General features: G+C 43.1%; 1 protein-coding gene across 1 annotated transcript in view; it reads right to left on the reverse strand.

Moving 5' to 3' along the window:
• Adgrv1 (adhesion G protein-coupled receptor V1) overlaps nucleotides 1-19944 on the reverse strand; it is a 520333-nt gene that overhangs the window by 12764 nt on the left and 487625 nt on the right. The window lies entirely within an intron of this gene.

The following is a 19944-nucleotide window of genomic DNA, read 5'->3' on the forward strand; positions in this document are numbered from 1 at the left end:
CCTTAAATTGTGTCTTTTGTGTTTCTTGGCATTTAAAATTTAAATGCAAATAAGAATCTCTGTTACTAAAATTCTTAATCTACAAAGATAAAAATAAATAAAGACACTCAGCTAATTAAAGAATAAATGGAATTACCATCAACATTTTTTCCAAAAACGTAAATAGATGTCAGCATTTTGTAAAATTTGTAGTGGCCTCCACAGTTCCTCACATCTCTAGAGTGCTAAAGCAACAGGAACTGTAGGAGCCCAGCCTGTCTCCTGACAGGTGTAAACAGCAAGATGCTTTTTAGGAAACACCCAGCCCAGCAGTCACAAGCAGCTTTTACCTAAGGGGCTGGGAGGACAGCACGCAGTGCTACATGAGCCAGCATTTGAGCTCTTGTGTCTCGGAGGACTATGGGAGTCAAGACTGTTCTCCTTTTACTGGGGTGATGCGTTCTCAGCTGGTCTCCATAATGAAGAGCATGTTTAAAAAGCAGTGGTGCACATGATAAACATTAAAAAAAAAAAAAACCCTAATTGCTGTAATCATCACACAAGAGCAAGCAGAAACATATATTGCCTCTTGAATTAGGCTTGTCAGTTCTTTTGGGGAGAATGTTAATATTCCAAAATATGTAGGCTCAGTGAATTGGTTTCAAGTACAAATGATACTGTGCACATTAGTAAAAACAAAATCTTCCTGAAAACACTCATGCTCATCCAACATTTTTTCTCCTACAACTAACTTTTCACATGAGTGTGACCTAATCACATTGGCCACAGTGTTAGACAAAACAGGAAAAAGTTAAAGTGTCAGCCTTAAAAACTTTGCAAATGTTACTGATTTATTTTAGGGTCACTGTAAGTGTGGAGATGTGATAGGTTAAACTCTGGGTAAGGAAACAAACTCCATCCTTTAAAACCCATCTCTGAGGACCATCTGTTAAAGCTGTGCAGTCTCTCTCCTGTTTGTTTTTATATCCAGCCTTTCGTGCGCCAGGAAACCCTCTGCTTGCTGAACATGACTGCATTCAAAAACTGCATTTTTTTTTCTTCTTAAAAGCATAGAAGAATATTGTGAGACTTTTAGATGTGCCCTAGGAAGCACAAGCATGGTTTAAAAAAAAAAAAAAAAAGGAAAGGATGTTTAAATGTAGATTATGTTTAAATGACTCTTTGCTTGGTCTGGGCCAAGCTGTGCAAATACAGAAAAGGGGCCTCGATTATCCAAAGCACTCAGCTGTGGAGGTTTCTGACCTCAGAGTAAAAACAAGTTCCCCTTCCAAGTGCTGCATGGTGAGTGCCAGCTCCCTGCTTCAGTGCTGTGTGAAGCAATTTCAACAGAGCACCTAGATTCTTGCTTATAGAATGTTCCATGTTCACTTGTATATATTGCCAGGCCCTGAGACGCAAGGATGAAACATGCATGGTTCCTGCTCTCAGCTTGTGTACAAATAAGAGAATATTCTACCCCCACCAAGCATCAAGTTCATATGCACCAGCTATCTGCACTTCCTGTCATTTACAGGTGGCAGGTTGACAGGGAATCTAATTCTGTCTGTGAATTGCTGTTTTGATTTTTTTTTTTTGGTGGTCCTCTTATAATTATTAAAATGCACTCACTTATAGCTAGGTTGACTGTAAATTTAAGATCCTGTCTGTATTTCTTTTGGATCCAGGAATATAAACTTAGCAGCCAATACTCAGTGAGCTACAAATAAAATCATACAGTCTAAAGGATTACACATGCTCATAACTCTGTTTTGAAAGATTTATTTATTTGTATGTGCCTACATGAATTGCATTGTACACATGCAGAAACCCACAGAGGCTTAGGAGGTGGTTGGGCCTCTTGGAACTGGAGTCACAAAGGGTCTTGAGTTGCCGCCCTGTGGGTTGTAGGGAGCAAAGCCATGTTCTCTACAGGATCGGGAAATGCTTTTAACCACAAGACAGGTCTCCAGCTCTCGCATTAAAGAGTAAAACAAGTGAAGGGATTCCAGCTCTTCTCTCCACTGCCAGTCCCCGGCTTCCAGTTCACAAGTTTAACAAGAAGTGGCAAGAAAGAACTGGCTAGAACAGGATGGTGGACTGTGGTCTGCCTGTGTTGGACACTCATGAGATCTTTCTCCAGCTCCTTCAAGGCTTAAGGGCTCCTGGCTGAGGGACACTTCAGGTTTCGGTGGTAAGCCCTGCCACTCTCATCTTCAGAGATGGAGCAGAGCAAGATGGCACCAACACAATCAGGCTTTCTCAAGCTCATACATTTGCGATTTTAAGGAAATCTATTCAATTGCAAGTTCTTAGAGAGGAAGAGGAAATGCTCAGCTCTCTCAGTTAGGTTTTTTGTGTTTATAATATAGTCTGTGACTCAAAGGAGGAACTTCTTAATAATTGATAAACCGGAGACCACGGTTTTAAGCTATCATCAGAGGGTGAGAGTGGGAAGCGGAGAGGGCAGAGGTGAGTATGTGTTAGGTTTAGGCCTCTCATTCTTCTGTAACTACAGCTGGACCCGTCAGTAGTGGTTTGATAAACTTCTCCACTTCAGTCTTGCCATTTTTACATGCCATGTACAGAGGCCATCCTCCTGGGAGAAGGGGCACACAGGCACGGGTGGGGTGGGGGTCCTGGTGGAGGTTTCTTGGGAGCTGTGGCTTTGTGCTAAGCTTCTGGTCTCTGGCAATCCTGCTGGCACTAGGTTTGAGTTCCTAACTATTCCTTTCTGTAGTTACTTTTCAGTAAAGGCATTCTGCTTTCCTTCTCCCCTTGGCAGACACAGGAAGACACTGTGATTCCTTCTTTCTGGTTTGGAACTGACCTGTTGCATTTTGAATCACCAGTCACTTGGCAGGAGAGAAGATAGACTTTGGGCCAGTGATAAAACTGGAGAGGCAAATACAGGGTTTCTGCATTTATGTACAGAAGTAGGAATCTCATCTTTAATTTCCTCATTTTTAAGTTCTTTTGACATTGAAAGTTGATTGTGCTAGTGTTTGTAACTTAAATAAGGTCTGTGGTTCAATCTGTACACGAAAGAGAGAGCGGAAACACGTGAGTTCATTCTGAGGACTGTTGGTAGGTCAGTGTAACTGCTGCTTAGACATTTAGAGGGCATCTATCACTCAGACACTTTTCACAGCATGGCCTCCGTGCACTGGGAATCCCATCAGCTTCTGTGATAACACCTTCTAGTTTCAGGGGCTTAAACTAGAACTAGTTCAGAACGAGTGCAGTGAAGAAGAAGTCAGCTGGCTTCAGGCATACCTATGGCTCTGGTCAACAGGAGGCCTTTACGTTTGTGGTCTAGACAAGTGTCTGTCCTAAACTAACCATTGCTAGGCCAACAGCCTTGTACGTTTTGTCAGAAGCCCTTAGGAGACAGACTCTTCCTTTAACCCAGCAAAATTTCTGCCTCTAATTTCAGAGTAGGATCCTCTGTGAGTCACAGATGGAGGACCATTTGGTCAGCGTCCTCACTGTGGTAAATATTCATGAGTCAAAACATAATTACTAGGCCATAGTTCAGTAACCTCTTTTTCAGGTGAGAAACCTCCACTCTCTGGTTTTTCCTCTCAAGTCCTAGTTTATAGCACTTTGTGTGGCCAAGTCTCTCCCATTTCCATCGTGTTGTCAGGTTTCAAAGCCTGGAGCATACATCAATCATCAGGCTCCTTAAAATTTTTCTTAAAGTCACAAGAACACAAACTGCCAATGCCACAAAGCCCAGGGGTCCTGGGTTGAAACAGTTTCTAAAATGCAAGTCAAGTTGGGTGGTAGAATGGAGGGCCAGGTGACAGTGCTGAGGTGGAACTCACAAGTATAGAAAGAGGTTGGAATCTGGGAGGAAAAGTAGTGGCTTTAATTATAAACAGGAGGAAAGGACTGACGTGACCTGCAACTGAGAGGAATATTTCGTTTTCTTCACGGGGATACCCCTCGATAGGTTATCCAATCCCAGTGGCCATCTCTAAACAGATATACATAGGAGCAACACCAAAGCAGCTCAGCAGGCTGTATTCCTAAAGCAACCACCTCTAGATAAGTAAAAGTAATTAAAAAGAATGATGAATTTTAGGTGATTGCAGGGACACTGGAGGAGTTGGAGCAGGGAGAAGGAGGGGTAAAAATGATATAACTATAGTACACAGGTATAACATTTGGAAATTGTCATCTCCTAGAAGCCTGTTCTTTACTAAAGAGACAGAAAAGAAGTGGAACTGGGAAGGGGAAGGGAAGAAAGAAAGGGACTGGGAAGAGTAGAGGGAGGGGAAACTGTAATCAAGATATATTGTATGAAAATTGTTTATTTTTAATAAATGAAAAAAATTACAAAATTCAAATTGTACTGTGATCATTCAAATTTTGGGAATAAGCACTTTTTATTAACATTTAACATTATCATCATTATTTTTATTCTCAGGAGTTTTTTGGACTGGATTTCTCTGTATAATTCTGAAACTTACTCTGTAGACTAGGCTGGCCTCGAACACAGAGTCTGCTTCTGTCTCCTGAATGCTGGGATTAAAACCTGCACCACCACTGCCTGGCTTCCTAACATTTATAAATTATATAAATTACCGGGTTTCACTGTGATGTTTCCACAGTGCTCTTAATCACTGTTATTAATTGCTGGGTCATTTTTCCAGCATGCCTATAATAGGTTTGGGACTGTTTTTTTTTTTTTTTTTCCTTCCCCCTGAGACAGTGTGGTGGTTTGAATGAGTCTGACTCCCAAGGCTCAGATATGTTAATGTCCAGATTGCTAGTTAGGAAAGATTAGGAGGTGTGGCCTGGTTGAAGGCCTGTCACTGCAGGCAGGCTTTCAGATTTCAAAAGCCCATGCCAGGCCCAGGCACTCTCTCTCTGCCTCCCACCTGCAGATCAGCTAGCTACTGCCCCAGCACCATGCCTGGCTGCCAGTCACCACACTGCCCTCAGGATGATTATGGACCAACTATCAGAAACTGTAAGCAAGCCTCCAATTAAATACTTTCTTTGATAAGCTGTCTTGGTAACAAAGACAGATAGGCTTCTACTAAGAAGTCAAGGCTGGCCTAGAAATTGCTATGTAGCCCAGGCTGGCCTCAAGCTAGTAATCCTCCTGTTTCAGCCTCGAAAGTGCTGGAATTACAGACATGAACTCAGCCTATATCTTTGACACAGAGTTGTCACCCTCATTTTTCAAGTCACCATCTTGAATAGAAGGCCTTAAAAATTAGTGTGAGGATTCCTGCTTAAATCATTCTGTGGAGTAAAGTGGATTAGACACTGGCCGGTGATCTAAGCAGACTGCCACTGTGAAGGCGGCAGCGAAACTGAATGACCTGGTGCCAGCGGAGAGGAGAGTGGAGATCACTTGTCTGTGGAAGCAAACTAAATTTCTTACATGTTTGAAGTGAAAATATGCAACATATGTTAAGTGCCAGTCAGGAGGACAAAGGCACAAGCAAGGTCAGAGGCCTAAATGTGGAAGGCAGCTGTGTGGAAGGGATGCCCGAGCCACAGGGGCTCAAGTGCTGTGTGAAGATTTCTGTTGTTTTGGTTTTGGAAAACACTCTACAGAGAAAAGATCTGTATGCTCAGGATTAGAGAGGCAGAGTATAGGACAGGAGGAATGACCAGACAAGACAAGAATGTGATAGCTGGCCTGGCAAATCAGAACAGAAGCCAGCCACAGCCGAATGATGGAAGCCAAAAGGAGAGTCTGCCCTGCAGGAATGATGTGCTTTGTGTTCTCAAAGACAGACGAGAAAGGGATCGTGGCAATGTTCTCTGGCAGAGGTGATACTGTCGGGCAAAATGAAGTGCTCACAGAGAGGCTGGTGATGGCCGCTAAAATTCATAATGTGCTAGAGTGCTGGGAGGTATCTGCAGCTCAGGAGGGCAGCCCAACTCCTCTTAGGTCCTTCACGGTGATGCCTGTGAGCACTTGTAAGAGGGTTTTACTCTTGTTGACGTTACCAACTTCTGTCATTCTTCTTCTTATCCAAAGTGAAACACAGTATGTCCCAGAGTTGAAGTCCTTGAACAGCCTGCGGAGAGGTGCTCTGTGTGGAAGAACTCCTGAGAGCGTGTTGTGCACCAGCAGGTCTCTGCACTGCAAGAGTGCTGTGGGTGTGTCTTTCGGAAACTTTCCCCCTCCTCGGATGGAAGCATCCCTTATGGAAGTGCTCAGTATCCACTATTTGTGACTGGTCCCTGGAACATAAGTTGCTAAAGGCAGCAAATCTGCTAATGACATGTATGCCTTGGACTTCTGAACCCTTTATATTGTTTTGCACAGGAAACAAATCATATACATGTATATGATTATCATATATAGCATAGTATATATAAGCTTTAAAGAAATGGCTGATTTCATGATAGTGTAGTTAATTCAATATCAAAGATGATGTAAGGCTTGATTTTTAAACATTTCCATATGAATCAGTTGGGACATAATGATAATTCTAGCAATCTCTTAAGCACAACATGGATGCCATAGCACATATAACTCACAGCCTAAGATAAAAAAAAAAAACAACAAAAACTTGCCAGTACAATTGCCAGTTTTACCAGCAGCTAAACATTCCTTAAAGCTATAACCTTGGAGACTCTGCACATAACAATGACTGCCAATTAATAATATTATGAAGGTATTATTTATTAAAATCTTAATAAGTTGACATTCGATGATAAAGAAATAATTTAGTAGGGACAAATGACTTAGTATGTTTTTGTTCCAATTTTCTTTTCAGTGAAACAGGGATTCTGTAGAGGCCTTATGGCATAATCACTTGCAAAACTTGAAGAATCTATAAATATTTTCATTAAATTTGGGGCAAACTAAGTTCATACTTACTGACAAAAAGGAAAGAGGAAGAAAATACAGAGACCAAAAGAATTCTTTTTTTTTGTACTAAATCTTAACACTCAGAAGCAAGCACTCAATCTAGGAAATAATATTCATTAAAACTATAAATTCTGTGGATTTTTCTGAAACCTGCTAATTATGCGAGGTTCCTGTGTAAGGGTTAAAAAAAAAATCAGGCGAAGGGTTATAGCTGAACAATTACTAGGGTTACCTTGTGTTCTGCTTTGCTTGAGACCATTTTGGTGTGCTTCTGACTTCTGGGTTAGCATGCTGAACGAGCATCTTCCTTGACATCATTCCCACCTCCCTTTATACAACTGTGAAGGACAGTGAACTTCATGGCAAACTAGCAATTACTAAGGGCACAGCAGTATTCATACTATTCTTGTTCATGCAAGTACAGCTACCAGTTGCTCCCCCACTTTAGGCAGGTGCACGCTTTCACCAGCTTCCTTTGCACGTGGGTGACCTGCAGTTTAAACTCTCTGCTATCGGTCTTGATTCAGTCACCAGCTTCCTTTGCACGTGGATGACCTACAGTTTAAACTCTCTGCTATCAGTCTTGATCCAGTCACTGGACTAACATGCAATAGTTGACTCTCCAGCTCTAGACTTTGGTAAGCAGTGAATAGAACAAAAACTGGCCCAATAGGCAGGCTGGTCCCCTTTTTTGAAGTCAGAGGACAGCGTTGTGGAGTCAGCTCTGTCCTTCCACCTTTACATGAATTCTGGGGTTCAAGTTCATGTCACCAAGCTTATACAGCAAACACCTTTACTCATGGGGACATCTTGCTTACATGACAAATTATTTTGATAGTCAACTGAGGGTGAGGAATTTTCCAGAGGCCTGGGGCTGAACTTGGTAGAGCACTTGCCTGGAATGTGTGAGGTCTCGTGTTCAATCCCCAGCACCACCAACCAAGTCAGCTAAACAAATGAAAAGGAACCTGCCAGAGTTCATCCTCCATCCAGACACCTGATGTCTGGATGTTCTATTCTAGTGTTTTATTAGAAATAAATTAACCTTCCTTTCCTCAAAGTGGAGAGAAAAGCTCTGTAATGAATAGTTTCACCTTAATGAAAAATTATTCTGAGTATCGTTTTCATGCTTGATTAGACAGTTGCTAAAGGGTGTGGACTGTGTCTGGTTTCTGCCTGACCACCACTACTATGTCAGGGCCACGCTTGGGGGAGGGAAAAACCTGCCCAGGAGATTTTAGTCTCACCTGCAGGTAATGATTCTAAGGACTCATCTCCTCTTCCCTCAGATGGAAGGAAGACCACGGTGGGCTCTAGAGCTGATAACAGTGAAGAAAGAGCCATTCCAGAGGAATTTAAGATCACACAGTTATAAAACTCACATGAGTTCTCCTTTGAGGGTTACAATGAAGAAGGTTAAACCCATTTATTTGCTTTCTGTGGACTACTAGTCCATTTCCTCAGATACACACAAATCCCTCCATAAATTAACACATCATGAATACTTAAATAGTGAATCATGTTTTTGGAGCCTTGTCAAAATGAAGTTGTTTTTGAGCCTGCTAACCTAAAAATCATATTTTGATTTGTGATGTTTCCAAAGAAAATCAGCTTCTGAAATAAACTCTCGAGAAAACAACCAACCAACACTGCTCTTTTCTGGTTAATAAAACGGGAGGTGGGGGTCATGCTGGAACTGGAGAGAGGGAAAAAGTCTGCATTTTTACTTAGTGACTTTCAATTAGCCTGGCCACAGCCTGCACGACACACAGCTGTATTTCGGACAGGATGTTAAAGCAGACCTTCAGTGGTTCTTGCTCTTCTTGCTGCATCTCTCACAAACATGTGTTGGTATCAGGCAGTACTAGGAAATGTCAGCTATATTTATTTAATTAGAAAGGACATGAATTTCAGAGGTAGTTGTTACCTATAAAGGTGGTTGTACTGGCTGGTTTTCTGTGTCACTTTGACACAGATACAGTCATCAGAGAAGGACCCTTGGTTAAGGAGATGCCTCCGTGAGCTCCAGCTGTAAGGCATATTTTCAGTTAGTGATCCAAATGAAATACTGCTCAGCTACTAAAACAAGGACATCATGAAATCTGCAGGCAAATGGAGGGAACTAGAAAAGAGCATCCTGAGTGAGGTAACACAGACCCAGAAAGCAGATACTAGCTGTATTTTACAAGATAACTCTACTACTAACCCAGACCCGAAGAAGCTAAGTAACAAGGATGGCCCAAGGGAGGCCCTCCTTGAATCTCACTCAGAGGGGAAATAGAATAGATAGTAGGAAGTAGAGAGTGTGTAGGCAGGGAAACAGCAAGGGATCAGATTTGGGGAGAGTGGGAAGGGGAGGTGTGAGGGCTGGAAAGATGGCTCAGCAGTTAAGAGCACTATCTGTTCTTCCAGAGGTCCTGAGTTCAATTCCCAGCAACACACACAGTGGCTCCCAACCATCTATAATGTGATCTGATGCCCTCTTCTGGCATGCAGGTCTACATTCAGATAGAGCATTCATACATACCTAAATAAAGCTTTAAAAAGGGAAAGGAAGAGAGAGAGAGGGAGAGAGGGAGAGAGGGAAAGACGGGAAGAGAGAGACTCAGACAGAGACGAGAAAGCAGGCTGAGAAAGCCATGGGAAGCAAGCCAGTAAGCAACACCCCCTCCACAGCCTCTGCATCAGCTCCTGCCTCCAGGAGCTGTCTTCAGTGTAACATCAGCAGGTATGTGGAGTCATGCACAAAGATATGGACCAGAGATTCAAATCTTAGGGATCATGATGTCCTGTCCTGACTTCTTCCAAAGATGGACTATAATCTGCAAGTGTAAGAGCCAAACAAAACCTTTCTTCTCCAACTTGCTTTTTGGTCATGGTGCTTAATCACAGCAACAGAAACCCAGTAGTAATAGTGGTAGTAGGAGTGGAAGAAGAATATTCTACAGTATTCTTAAACTTAATCCAGACTGGGTGCAGCAACTTATCTGGGAAAGGCACTTGGCACCAAGCCTGACAATCTAAGTTTGATTCCTGCAACCCCAACATGACCAGAGAGGACCAATTCTCTCCAGTTGGCCTCTGATTATATTCATGACCTAGTGCCCACACCCATACACATCAAACAAATGAACAAACAATGTAAACATAATTAGGAATAACCCGGTATGGTCTCTTAGTTCAGACAACATAAAGCCAAGCATCATAAGACAAAAATGATCAGTAGCAAACCAATATGCCACATAGGAAAAATTAATCTCAGATGTCTTAGTTTGCACACACTAAGAGTGAAATCTCCTGAGGAACCGGCCTCAGAGCCTGCACAGCCCCACTGTTCAGTGGCACAGGTTGTATTTTTAAGCTCAGACCTTGGCTTTAGGCTGACTACAGTTTTCCTACATCTGTATTCTGGATTTAACTATAGAAGTCTCATTTTGTTTCTTCCAACATTAAAGGAAGTCATCTTTATAATAATCCTCTATCTGCTTAAAAACCAATAGCACTTATTTCCCAGTGAGTTCCCTCTCCAGCTTGCCTGAGACTGTGCCATGCACGAGGGTGAGCCGAGGTCTGAAGATGGCACACGCAGTAGCCGTTCTCAGCCTGCTAAACGAGCAGGGCAGACCTGCATGTTTTTCATAGAGGTTTACTTTCAGGTCAGAGGGGACTCAGCTGCAGGTGTGGGAATGTGAGAAGAGGCATTTGGATTCAGGGTAAGGGTCCAATAGGCCTTTTAGGATTCTTAGCATTCATCTTCAGTATTTGTTCACTTGTGAAGTGCTTCAGAACCAGAGAGGAAACACACACCTGTCTCCAAGCAGATAGTAATTCAGTGAGAGAAAGACAAAAATAATTTGATTGTAGCACAAAGCTGGAATAAAATAAAATAAAATAATATTGCCAGAATTGAGTTGGGACCCAAGATATAAGAGCTCTATGAAAGTTCTGACTTAGCCCTTACAGAAAGACACAGGGAAAGAAGAAAGGACACCAGAAAACAGTTTATAAGCAGACTAGATTGTCAGGTCCCAAAGAAACCTGGGACAAATCTACTCAGTACCTGTAGCTCCTCCTAGCACTTCTCACCCTGCCCCCCACCCTAAACCTCTCCAGTTCAGGGGCTAGGTTTCCCTTCCCCCAGCCTCTGATGCCTACAGAACTCAGCTATTTTGGTTATGCACTCACTTGGTACACTCTGTCTTTGGGTTTCCATTGCTGTGAAGAGACACCATGACCATGGCAACTCTTATAAGGAAAAACATTTAATTGGGACTGGTTTACAGTTTCAGAGGTTTAGTTCATTATCAGCATGGCGAGAAGCATGGCAGGATGCAGCCAGGCATGATACTAGAGAGGATCTGAGAATTCTATGTCTTGATCCACAAGCAGTAGAAGCAGATTGCACGCTGGGTGTAGCTTGAACATATATGAGGTCTCAAAGTCCGCCTGCACAGTGACATACTTTCTCCAACAAGGCCATACCTCCAAATAGTGCCACTCTCTTTGTGCCAAGATTCAAACACATGAGTCTACTGGGACCATGTCTATTTGAACCACTACTTGGACTCTCTGGGCCTCTTGTTCTGTGGCTCCATTCATGGTCTGTCTGCCCTTCCTCCTTTTCTACCTCTCTCTCACCCCCACCCCCATGGCCCAGTTCAGTCTGGACTCTTCCAGATGCCGGCTATACTTTCCCTCATACCTACAATAAAACCTCATCCATACCTAGGAGTGGTCATGCCCTTATTTTTCATTCACAGACACACTTACTTTTCTTTTGTTCTTGAGGGCAGACAGTTCAGTATGGTTGGAACTAGGGAGAAGTTAAAGGTAGGAAAGATAGATGAAGGCTAGTAGATGTGGCTGTAGGAGGCAGGATGGGCTCAAATGCAGTGAGAGAGGCTGTGGAAAGGTGGACTCAGGGCTCAGGAGCTCAGGGGTGAGGCTGACCTGGATTAGGGATAATGTGGTGCTGGAAGTAGGGCTTTTGAGGAACAGTTCATGGATAGCAAGAACAAAACTCACAAGTTCAAAATAAGGACATTAAAGGACATATTCAGGTCCTATTTTAATCCCTGCTGGGTTTGAGCTGTCCTCTGTCTTCAGTGTAACATCCAGCAAGGTTGTGGACCCATGCACAAAGATCTGGACCAGATATTCAGATCTTAAGGATCATGAATTTGTTGGTGTTGCTCTGGGGTGGAATGTTTCAAGAGGAGAGTTAAATGTGATGAACAGAAACATCTATATCCCAGTGCATGCTTGTGATCCCACTCGGGGAGGCAGAGGCAGGAGGCTCTCTGTGAGTTCAAGGCCAGCCTGGTCTACACAGTGAGTCCAGGACAGCCAAGGCTACACAGAGGAAGCCTGTCTCAAAAAAAAAAATATTATAGTGTGTTGGCCAGCCTGACTGACCTCCTAGCTTTAGGCCAGAATAGATGAACCAGGAAGAACTGGTTGTAACTGGAGCATGCTGAAGTACAGAGAGGAATGAATGTGAAAGGGGGTGGGTGGGGAGAAGGCAGGGAAGCTTCTGGACAAAAGTAGGATCCTTGGGCTGGAGGATGGGTATTGGGCTCTGGAGAAACATCCACACACCCTCAGAACACATTATTGTCTTCTCCTAGAATAGAGTGTCAGGGTGAGAAAATGTAACCTCCTTGGATGGAGCCAAGATCAAAGTTCAAGAGAAGACTTGTAACCATCACCTGGCCAAAAATGCAAGCATAGAAACTCCTGTGCTCAGAAAACACCTGAATATCCCTCTCTAACAGTGAGTATAGAGGGTAAATGAATAGAAGTGCAATGGAAGGCAGTTCTTTATCCCATAATAGCATAGGAAACACTGATCAAGGACTTACAAGATCTTGTCCAGAAACTACACTGAGTGCTTTACACATTCACAGACTTTACATTTACAATGACCCTATGAACTGGTCCCGTTTTTAGATAGAGGGTTTTCCAATGCTCATACCTTTTAACCTAACAAATAACTAGAGTGTTTCTTTGAGGTTAAACATGGCTGGATCTGTATGAAAGACCCAGGCATGTCTGGAAGGATGCGAGTGAGGAAACAAGCGCTGACACTGATCATCAAGCTGGCTGTACACGTGGAAACACGCAGCCAATGTAGGTACTAATAGCATAAGCAAGCATGTCAAAGTATGCTGAAAATAAAACGAACAAGGTAATTTTATACAGTGATCAGTGTTATAAAAACCACGTTGTGATTGTCAGGGAGATATGTATGTTTAGACTATTATTTTAACCTTTTGCTTCTGCCCAGCATGTCCACACAGCTCTCAGCACTGCATTGATAACTGGAGGACACACACCAATATTTTTGCTGGTATCTGAGTACATGGATTTTACATTGTATCTGCTGTTTATCTAACACATGGATCTTGGGCATATCCTGTGTGATGGGCTTGGGATTTTAGAAAAATGTAATTAAGCTGTCCACCACTTTACTAATTGACTGGGAGAACAGTGGTAATGAACTCCAGCCATCCTGGTGAGATCTCAATGACATTTTCCTCCCTTAGTTTTTTCAGCCTCTGTTATCAAAGAAGGAACTGGTTTAATTGTGAGGATTTCTGTAATGAATTAAATTTATTATGATATAAAAAAGAAAGAAAGAAAGAAAGAAAGAAAGAAAGAAAGAAAGAAAGAAAGAAAAAGAAACTAGCATTACATTGCATAGGGAAGAGAGTGGTATTTTGCATATTATACTATGAAATATGCTATATTTAGCTATAATTATCCTCTAACTAACATCTCTTCTCACTCTCTCTCATTACCCTAGCCCTGGTAACACCACTGTACTCTTTACGTGATCAACTTCTTAAGATTCTACATTAGTGTCTGCCATATTTAATTTAATGACCTTCAGCTCCTCCAGTGTCACTGTAAATGACAAGGTTTCATTCTTTTCTATGGCTAAATAATATACCGTTATGTATCTATGCTCCATTTTCCTTTTTAAAATGTTTTAATAGCGTGTTTTAATTATATATTATAATGGATTTCATTATCACACTTTTATAAATACACATAATTTATTTAGATCATATTCACTCACTCCCCAGTACCCTCTAATGTCTCCACTCATACTCACTGGTCCCCTTTTGCTTCCCCATATCCCCCCTTCTACTGCCACTTTTTTGTGTGTATGTATTATCCAGTGAGTTTCACTAGAGTTGCTCACAGGAACATGGGTGAAGATTTATTCACAGCAGTGTGGGCATTTTGCCAGTAGCTACACCACTGAAGAAAATGCCTCTCCCTCTACTACCAACCACTCATTGCACAGAAACCCTTGGTGTGTCAGCTGCTGGCTTGTCCAGTGTTTACTGTGCTTCCTCTACTTGCTCATCAGTTAATAGATACTTAGTGTTTTGTTTTCTTTTTTTTTCTATTTCCAGGCTACTGTGAATTATGCTGAAATGGACATGGGAATACAGATCTTGCCTCTATGTTTTTACTTCATTTCATTTCCTTATATGCATTTATAGGACCATATGGTTTGAGAAACCCCTGGAACTTCACTCCACAATGGCTCTACTAGTTTATACTCCCATCAACAGTCTGAGAGGGGTTTCCTTTTCACCACATCATCATGAGCACTTAATATCTGTAGTACTGATAGTAGCCTTTCTTGCTGGAGTGATGCTTTGATTTACATTTTCTGAATCACTGGGGATGCTGAATATTCATACAATTGTTGATCATTTGTGCATCATATGAGAAATGTCTGTTTAGGTCTCCTGCCTGTTTTCAAACTGCATCTTGTTATTATTACTGCTATTCTTGCTATTTTGGTATTGCAGTGCTTATATGCTTTAGATAGCGAAGTCTTTTCAAATACACACTTAGCAAATATTTTCTCCTACACTACGTCTCTTTATTCTCTTGATTGCTTCCTTTGCTTTACAGAGTTTTTCTTTAATACATGTGGGTGCACCACCTTCCTCCCATCGTGTGCGTCCAGATACATGCATTCCATAGCACATATGTGGAGGTCAGAGGATAGCCTGGGTACCAGACCTTACAATATACGTTAAGGCAAGGCATCCACCTTGTTCACTGATGCACACACCAGGCTAGATGTCTTGCTCCAGGTTCAGCAAGAAACCTTGTATAAAGGGAATAAGGGGGAGAGTAATGAAGTAGAAGATCAGATGTCCCCTGGCTCCATGTACACACTCTCACACGCACACATACACACACACACACACACACACACACACACACACACACGCATCTATATCACATATACCACACACATACAAACATAACATAATTCACAAAAAATCCAAAACACCCACATACCAAGGTTCAATAAGGATGTTTGTTGTTCTAGAAGACACACTCAGTTTTCAAACTTGGGAATGAAAAACCTAATAACAATCCATATCTGTACCATTTCTGAGTGTCAATGCACATTCCTGGCAGCCGTTAAGAATCACAGGTGCTGAGAAGAATTACGCAGCTGGATTCTAAGGTCATCAGAGAGTTGACTGATCCTGTTTTCAGAGCTGCTGAGGATGGGGAAATAGACACACCACTGCTGTGCAGACAACGGGACCTCCAGCTGCAGTCCCAAACACTTTCAGTGTTTCCCTTGACATTTGCCTGTGTTATAGGCATATCACATCAGCATTCCAGTGGCTGCCATGCCGCGGGTCACCAAAGCTAGCCTGTGCTGCTTTATAGAGAGCTGACAGCTTCCGGAGAGATGGAGTCTTTATCTCTGCAGTTTCAGGTAAAAGCAAAGAGGATGTTTTAAAGTTCTCAGGCTATTGACTTCAGCATTGTACCTCATGTCTATCAACTTGGTCGCCTGGTTTGGGGCCTGACTCTAAAATGGAAGGTGAAATGTCATGTGCACACTTCTTTGGCTGTCTGATTCTCCTCACTGACATGGTGCTTTCTTTTTTATTGTCAACTTATTGGCTGAATTATGACCTTGGTCTCATCTTCACTCCAAGTGTTTAGACACAGCAGAGCTTTAGGTGTATAGAGTGAAATGTTGTGACACTTTTGGCCTTACTGATTACCTGACAAAGGACTATGGTTTTCACTCTCAGATACCTACCCAGCCTTGGGGCAGAAAGTCAGAGGGCAGAGCAGTTAGGGAAGAACATGACCCAAGTCTTTCTCAGCAGCTGTGAGCAGAGCAGGGTCCATGCCTGGTGCTCTTCTAGAAGCCCACTGTGCTCATTCCACATGCTGTGCACGGTGGAATTCCACTGGGCCTGCAGGGCTGAGAGAAACCCAGCCTGGACATTAACAACAGCAGTTCACCTTGGCTAAAGATATCAGCTCTTGACTCTTCCAGGCAGATCCAGACAGGGAGTCAGACAAAGTCTCTGATTTTAATAAAGTTAGAAATCAAACTCTGATGTGAAAATTCTTAGTTTGTTACTGCTCTGTGTTTAAGGACAGCCTTTTCCCATTGTGCAGGCTGAGTGAAGCTGATTAGCAGGCATTCTTTCAGCTGCCAGCTTGCTGCTCTGGCTTTCCTAGCAGGTACTCCCTCACATTTTATGAGGATCAAGGAAATGACGCTCTCATGACTGCCTTTTACAAATTTTCTACAGAACTTTTTTTTTCTTTTAAAAAAGATCAGAGTTGTTTTTAAAATTATTTTACTCCTCCCCCACTTTTTTTTTTTTTTTTTTTTTTTTTTTAAGCCTGGAACCAACTCCAGTTCCCAGGGTGGCCTCAGATGATCCACCCTCAGATGATGTCAAGTCTTGTGGCAGAGAGAGGCTGGACTCCTGGGCCTGCTCTGGACTAGGGCAGAACATGGAGTTTCAAATCCCTCAGAAACACAGCCTCAGAGACTGCACCCTTCTACTCACCCTTTAGAGTAGGGAAGAAACATGCCACTGCAAGTCGGACCAGAAACAGCTTGGTGGAGCAGTGTGTCCACACAGAAGCTGACATGAGCTATGGGACACAGAAGACATCAGGAGAGTAGAAGAGGGCTGTAGAGCACAGCAGCGGAGCCTTCCTCAATTCTCAGTCAGAAGCAGCCATGGGAATCAAGAGTGCCAGCACTGAGTGCGCACAGCAGGGAGGCAGCACAGAATCCCTCCCTGACTCAGTGCCATCTCTCCACCAGGCTGCTGGGAATCTGCCCAAAACAGCCGGTAGTCCAAGCAGAGATGGAGACAACAGGCTATTTTTGTTGCAAGAAGAAGCCAAATTATCAGATAAAAAACACAGTACAAGTTAAAAGAACACCCCCTCCCCCTGCTCAAGGGTGTTTCTTCTTTACGGTGTGAGAGTTGAGCCAGAAGTCTGAAGGACCAAGCCAGGACCTGTACTTTTGGCTTGATCTAGGCTCAGTTCAGAAATGTGCATAGCGTTTAGGACAAAAGCAATCCTGACTTCCCAGGGGCACTGTGTCTCCTCCCTTTCTCCACCATCCCTCCCTCTGCTCCTCCCCTTATGTCTCTCCCCTCCTCTTCCCCTCCCCTCCCCTTTCTCCTCTCCTCTCATCTCCTCCCCTCCCATCGTCTCCCCTTCCCTGACTACTCCTCTCTCCTTTCCCCTCTCCTCACCTCTCCTCTCCCCTCTTTTCTCCTCTCCTCCCTTCCCCTCTCTTTCCCTCCCCTCCACTCCCTTCTCCTCTTCCCTCCTTTCCTCTCCTCCCCTCTCCTCTTCTCTCCTCTCCCTATCCCCTTCCCCTCCCCTCTTCTCTCTCTCTCTCTCTCTCTCTCTCTCATTCTCTTTCCTTCTTCTCTACTCTCCCTTTCCTTTGCTCTCCACCTCTCTCTTGGGTTTCTTTCTTTCTTTGGTGGTTCCCCCTGCCCAGAGGAAAAAATGATCTCAGGCATATTTAAGCTACAAGCTCATGTGATTAAAGTTGTTTATTTACTTGTGATTTGAAAAGGAAGAGCATGCTTGAAAGGAGTTTGTGTGGAAAGAGTTGAGCAAGCTCAAGCTGCAATATGCAGCAACTGATTAAGAAATGTCAAACTGTCTCTTTACTTTCTACAAAACGTTAAAGATTTCTCTTTTGCTTCTATAAAGGTCAGTATAATTTAAAGTGAAGACAAACAACAACAACAAACTTGGGCCATTGACTTGTTATTGAACTTGAGAAGTGTTTTATTTACTATAAAATAAATCTAAGAATGTTTTTGTGGCCGTGAAACCAGAAAGACAAGGTTACAAGGCAATCAGTGACTCTGCTCTTTTCCTTTTCTCTCAGAGCCTTCCCCTGAGAGACACAAGAACCCCGTTTCCCAGCAGACTGTTTCTACTGTGTGCACACACTGAAACAGACTACAGTGGTGCTCGGGTGGGTTGTCGTGATTTTCCCTTATGCTTCTTCTACCCTTACATATTCTTGAACAGATTATAACTGTGAAAGTAAAGTTCTAAACAAAAGCATCTCACAGTGGTATTTCCCAGACATAACCAGGAACTCCCTCCCTCATCCAGGAGAGAGTCAGCTGCTTTTGATAACTGGTGAGGGTACGCATCAGCACGTGTGTGTGCCAGAGGAAGAAGAGAAAGTACAACCTGTTCAAGCCATTGTTAGTCATGAACACTGCTTGCTCTGCCCATAGGATATTGTGACTTCACAACTCTTTCTGGTAAATTAAAGTGGCAATGTCTGGCATGAGCAAGGCACAGAGTTCAACTTCCAGCATAGTGAAACAAGCAAGCAAGCAAACAAACAATAAGCATGCAAGATTTGACAGTTTGAAACAATCCATGTGTATTGAATTTTACATCTTCTAGTCTGCTTGATAACTCTGAGAAGTACAGATCAGGACTCATCAGTGACAGAACACACGGCAGTGACGTTTTGTGCAGAAGTCCATGTTCAGTGGCTCCTCACTACCACCCCAGTTTTGCTTCTCCCTCCCTTCTCCTCAGAGCTTGCATCCTTGTGCTGTGTCCACTGGCAGTGAATGGCCACTGGGGGCTTCACAGAACAGATTTCAGACATGGGTTTTGCCAGGATACTGGAGAGGGGGTAGGGAAAGGGGGAGTGAGAGGAAAGAGAGGGCGGGGGAGAGGGGGTAAGAAAGGGAAAGAAAGAGGAAAGAGAGAAAGAGGGAGGGGAAAATGGAGGAGGAAAGGGAGAGAAAGAAGAGGGAGAGGGAAAGGAAGGAGCAAGAGGGAGAGAAAGAGAGGGAAAGGTAGAGGGAGAGAAAAGATAAAGGTAGAGGGAGAGGAAGAGAAGGAAGGGGAGAGAAAAAAGAGGGAGAGGGAGGAAGGAGAGGGGGGGAAGAAGGAACAGAGGGAGTAAGAGAAGGAGAGGAGATCCCTTTTGCCCCTGGCTCTTGTGCTTCTGCTGAGGCAGGGAGCATAGCAAAGGCCTTGAGCCACATGCTTTGGGAATAGGACCAACATGTCCTCCAAGTCTTTGGTCCAAATCCTGGCTCTGCATCTCATTGGTTCTGTCATCCAGAGCCAGTTCCTGGCATCCCAGTGCCTGGGCTTCCTCGTCTGCAAGGTGAAGAAGACGATGAGTATGTGTCTGGAAAGACTGTGGTGAGGACTGAACAAAGCAAGATGTGTAAGCCACCTTAACGTGTGGCCATGCACAGTAGCTGCTCCTGTCAATCTCAGCTGCAGTGTTATTGACATTATTCTCGCCTTGGGCTTCTCAGGCCTAGAATACCTCAAATAGGCAGCTTCTAAACAGCCCAAACATGCTGCTCACAGTTCTGAGGCTACCAGGAGCCAGTGGCAGTCTTTGCTCTCTGGTGGGGCTTTCCTTATTGATGGTGTCTGGTGCAGAGGGGCTGAAGAGTCTTTCAAGCCTCCTTTACAGGACATTAACTCCACCCAGAGAGTAGAGTCCTTACAATAGTCCTCATTTCCATTACAAGCCATAATGGAAATCAGGCTTCAACTTGTGTTTTAGGGGCACAAACCCATTTTTTACAAATCTCATTTTTTATATCTTAACTCGTAAGTACTTTCTTTGCCTAAATTATGCATTTATTATTGTCAGAATTAGAAGCTTCTTAATATCTATCTATCTATCTATCTATCTATCTATCTATCTATCTATCTATCTAATAAATCTGTCTGTCTTAGCACATATCTATCTATCTATCTATCTATCTATCTATCTATCTATCTATCTATCT

This window comes from Psammomys obesus, unplaced genomic scaffold (assembly GCF_907164565.1).
Source record: "Psammomys obesus unplaced genomic scaffold, mPsaObe1.curated_primary_1811, whole genome shotgun sequence".
Lineage (NCBI taxonomy): Eukaryota > Metazoa > Chordata > Mammalia > Rodentia > Muridae > Psammomys > Psammomys obesus.